At 34.7% G+C, this 5,456-nt stretch overlaps 1 non-coding gene across 1 annotated transcript; it reads left to right on the forward strand.

The window, feature by feature from the left end:
• Positions 1-2,740: 2,740 nt before the first annotated feature.
• Trnaq-cug lies at positions 2,741-2,812 on the forward strand. The gene has a single exon. It is a non-coding gene; the product is annotated as a tRNA-Gln (tRNA).
• The last annotated feature ends 2,644 nt before the right edge of the window (positions 2,813-5,456 follow it).

Here is a 5,456-nt window from a genome sequence, read left to right on the forward strand (position 1 = left end):
GCTTAAGGCAGATATTTTCTTGGCACAGACATTATCCCATTGAGAGCCCGCACAAAAATGTGTATACAATGTTTATAGCGTGGTATACCAGCCAACAATAACCAGTCAAGATAACTAAGTAAATACATTTGAAAAACAAAACAAAAACAGTATTAAAAATGTACGTATCCGATTCTAATTCCATAATATGATGGTTTAGGCCAACTCCATTCGCGTGGATTTAAAAACAAAAGCAAGTGGCCGATGTGCTTTTTTTTAGACTGCTCTCTACATCTTTGTCAAATTTCATCGAGATTCGTTCAGCAGTTTAGGCAAAAAACCCTATCAAACATCCATCTAAACTTTCGCATTAATAATATTAGATTAATATAGAGTTCAAGCATTGCAGAAAGAGAATATATGTAGACCATAAAGTATCTTAGACATAATACAGGGCGTAAAAACAACACCAAAATGTAAAATATATGAAAGAAAAATATAAACGTCTCAGTTTCAGTAACAAATCAACTTGGTGAAAGTACTTTTATAAGCAGCGAGTTAAGTTAATAGCTTAACTTTTGCAATACTACGTCCAGCAGTTGTAACCCAAAGCATTAAATTATCGGCAACTGGCCTTCTTTCGTTGCTACGTGACTTAAAGATTGTTTCGTTGTTACATTCGTACGTGACGACTTAATAAATACATTCCTACATTTTAGTAATAATACAAATGCGAAGCTATCCATTCAACTTCAACAACTTCTTTTTTTTAATAATATAAGGTGGCAAACGAGCAAGCGGCCACCTGAATCCACCGAAATGGAAAGCGACCGCTGCCCATAAACATCCGCAATTGCAGATGCGTTGCCTACCCTTAATTGACGGAGAATGAGACGCACATAAAGAGGACATTTTCCCTTCCTATGCACCTCCTCCACCGTCAAATCCACTTTTCCTTTTCATCCTTCCCTCTAAGAAAAGGGCGGAAAGAGAAAGGGACTAAAATTAGACATCCGGCACCACACTCATCAAACGAATTGCGTAATTGCTTCCACTTCACGCATGTTTTCTGTGCGTTCGTGGTATTACACCGGACGAGCCAGCCCATTCGTGCGAAGATGTTAAAGCGGGCTCTACCACTGCTGAATGGATCTCGCTGAAATTTGGCATAGATGTACAATAGTCTTAAAGAACACATAGGCTACTTAAAGATTTCTTTTAATTCGACGCGGACAGAGTCGCAGTTGTATTTTAGTTAGCTATAAATGCGTTACGATGTAATAAGCGAATGCCTTGTAACGAGACAACCAATTAGGTAGTAGAAAGTTAAACAAAGGGATAAAGTCGTGTACTGACCGACCATGTTACGTGCAGACACATTTAAAAAATGTGTCCTATTATTTATTGTTTCACGTCGTTTAACGCGTATAAAAGACTGTAACTACTTAACGTAAAACACCGACAGATTCTCCGATTGTATGTATAATGTTACGATGATGTTTTTGACTCAATTTTAGTTGTGCAACTAAATAGTTGGATTGGCTGCAAAACAATCGACAATCGCACTACAGTTGTGATAGTTTTGTGAAAGGTTTGCGCCCTTAGTAGAGTTTATTCTACGCACCTAAATTTCTTAACAGCAACAACACAAACCTTGCCATTTTTAGATATTAAACTAATTATTTTGCTTTACTTTTATTTGCAGTACAACTACAAAAGGTTTTATTGAATTTGTTTAATTTTAAATTGAATCCAAACTCGGCTGTTGCCTGGATCGTGGAATTTAATTAAATTGTAAAATTCCTTTTTCAAAGCGAGATCAAATGAACCGTCATAATTATTCTGTACTAGCTTTGGCCCGCGTCTCCTTCCGCGTGGAATTAAAAAAATCAAAATTGAGTAGCCTATGTGTTCTTCCAAACTATCCTCTACGTCTATGCCAAATTCGAAACCATCGAAACTTGTTCAGCCGTTTAGATCAAAAACTCTAACAAACATCCATCCATCCGACTTTCGCATTTATGATATTAGCACGTTAGTTTTAGAATGTTTACACAATGTTTAAACGATAGAGGTTTTACCCTTTCCGCTCTTTTCGTACATGGAAAAAGTTTGGCAGAGGATGGCACGCGTAGGTAGAAGATTTTTTATTTCTGTGAATAACTCCTCTATCGAGCTAAATCATGCATTCGCTTCACTATTTTGGCGAATTCCAGTAGCTGCTGGCTCATTTATCACCATAGACTATAAAAGAAACAACACTTTCTCATACAAATTTTTCGGTAGTCGAAACTCAAACGTTACTATGTTTGTTTGTTTTAAATGAACAATTTAATTTACTTAAAACAGACAAAATAAAACAAGATCTGTTTAATATTTATTCTATAAACCCACACTTCGTGCGAGTTATTTCAGTTTAAATGCGGGCTTTGGGACTTATCCGGTAGCAGCTATACGTTTGATAAAACCCCACAAAATTCGCTACATTTTTGTTTAACAAAGTCCAACGTTGTGTGAATTTAAAACACGCTGTATAAGGTGTGGAACACATCTTTGGTTGCTTTTTATGTTACTAAAAATTAACAAAATTATAAAAAAAAAATGATAACAACATATTATACTCACAACTTTATCGTGGGTTAATGCTTTTTTATTATTGGAATTGACTATTGCATTTTAAGTTATAAATACAAATACATATACATACATATACATTAAGGCTATTAATGTAGACATTAACTTTTTTAATACTATACCAAGAGGTTCCATGGTGTAACGGTTAGCACTCTGGACTCTGAATCCAGCGATCCGAGTTCAAATCTCGGTGGAACCTAACATTTATTTTACGTTTTTCTACTTGATTTTTGAGTTACATTACCAAGAAGAATAAGATAAAACTATATTGCAAATAGAATATATAAATAAAGTGATAACTGACTGTCACGAAAAATAATATTTTACCCTTGAATAATATAATATTAAACAACAAAGGGCTTACTCAAAAGGTACGCTCCATAAAATATAATGTCATATTACCTTCCAGAATGATTTCAGGCAATAACCGATCATAAAATGAAACCCTTCTTGACCCTTTTTGTGTTGACGTGCGGGCATGCGCGGCCATTGTTAGCAAAGATAGCATACTATATTACAAATCATATATCTTTAAATCTTGTACATATATCTACTTACGTATTTTACTTATATGTGTTGGTAGCGTTGATGGCACAGAGAATTAGCGCTTGCCTAGTTAGGTCGTATGTTAAAATCCTGTGTATTATAGTTTGTCAAAATAATGTAGATTAGTTTGACAATTCATTTGAGAATTTAATAGGGATGGGTTGTGTAAAATCAGGCATGAATCATTTCGATTTTGACGCTTGTAACGTGTTGTAAGCGTAGGGCATTATGTTAAAAAAAAGAATTATTCAGAACTATGCTGTGATTGCTGACATCCCACGCCACGAAGTAGTATGTTTAGGCTTTATTATATTAGTATAGATTACAATAGAATTCCTTACTTTTATGTATCCGTTACCACATCAAATATTTCAATGTAAATCAAATAAAACCCCAAAGCCATGGTAAGCAAATAATCCCCGTACCAAATAACAGGCGGAGTGTTTTCTGCGAAAGAAATTTCGACTCAATAAAAGGATACAAATTGGACCGATCGACCATTCCGTGACTGTCACTAGCTCTTATTGTCGAATATTTCAGATGGTGAGTTTTTAGCTAGCTTTCGCCCGCGACTCCATCCCGCGAAAATAAAAAATGGAGTAGCCTATGCGTTCTTCCAGACTATCCTCTACATCCATGCCAAATTTAATCGAGATCCGTTGAGCCATTTGGTCCGTTGAGACTACAAAGTTACGTTTTTTTTATTCTACGCAGACGGAGTCACAGTCGAAAACTAACCATTGCATAAATTTAAATTAACTATAGGTAGACCAAAAACAAATGAAATGGTTTTTGTAATGAAACAATTTAGCTGTAAATATATATCAAGCGTCGCGTAATAGGATCAACAAAAACCCGCGTACACTTAATTGCACGAATATTTAAAACTTAATTGCCTTTATGTCTTCATTTACCAAATGTAGAGACTTTACCAGTGGTTATCTTTTTAAAAGATACTTTGTGCAGCTTTAAGCTTTGTTTTTAAAGTGCACAAGCACGATTTGCTACAAAACTATTCTACGAGTATTGTAGTGAATTAATATTTCAAATAAACAATTCCGAGCTTAATTAAGGGTTGGCTCTCGTAGAGATCTAATTACTTACGAGCAGTGAGCTTTATGACCTAAGTAACTTGAATCTTGGTTAGTTACTTATGTATTCCTACACTCACATAGAAGGTGTAAGATCCACATAAACTCTTGTACTTTATTTTAATAGAGCCTTTTTATCTTACTTTTGTGTTGTAATTTATTTTTATTTTTCCTTCGTATTTCATTGTAAGAACTTTTTTATTACTTACTGGTGTGTTTGAAAGTTTGTTATGTAATGAATTATTACTTACGAGCTTTCGCCCGCGACTCCGTCCGCGCGGAATATAAAGAAACCAAGTAGCCTATGAGTTCTTCCAGACTATACTCTACATCTATGCTAAATTTCATCGAGATCCGTTCAGCCGTTTAGGCTACAAACTCTAACAAACATCCATCCATCTAAACTTTCGCATTTATAATATTAGTAAAGTAATGTAGATTCTTTCTATGAAATTAAATTTCCTTTTTTTTAATACGCAAAAAATATTTAACAATTCTAAAGTGTAATACAACCTCTTAACTTACCTGAAATAGAGTCACGGATCATCCATTAAGTTAATTAGGTTTGCATTTGTGAAATTGGTCAGAGTTAATATTGCTAAGCACATAAGATGTCTTTGTGAGATTAACTTGTCTCTAAAATGTGATAATTAAGTAAATAATATGCTCTCGGTTTGAATATATATAACAAATAGTATCACACTGTTGTGCGATTGTCAATTGTTTCGCAGCCAATTCAACTGTTTAGTTGCACAACTAAAAATCGAGTAGTGTGCGCACCTCCATATGGTATAAACTCAAAAATATCTAAGCGAGACTAAACAATTCTGCGATAGTATAGTTTCAGGTGTGCGGACTCTCTATATCTTTTACAATATGCTATGGAATCATCATCTTTACAACCTTCATGTTATTAACACTCGCTTAATAAAGGCTTGGAAGGTGGACCATTATGATTCACAATCGATGATCTTTTGTTGTTTGCGACTTCGCTGACGTGAAAATTAAAAAATAATAAAAATGTAATCAGTTACTCACGAAAACGTAGCTTTTTAATGTTGAGATAAATCCGCCCAGTAGTTTTTGAGTTATTTCCATATTTACAGAAACTAATATATTTCCAAACCAATACGACTTAGGGTCCTTCAAGAAGCGAGCCTATCATTTCCTCAAAGGCCGGCAACGCATCTGTAGTTCCTCTGGTGT

Source organism: Papilio polytes, unplaced genomic scaffold (genome assembly GCF_000836215.1).
Source record: "Papilio polytes unplaced genomic scaffold, Ppol_1.0 DF822067.1, whole genome shotgun sequence".
Lineage (NCBI taxonomy): Eukaryota > Metazoa > Arthropoda > Insecta > Lepidoptera > Papilionidae > Papilio > Papilio polytes.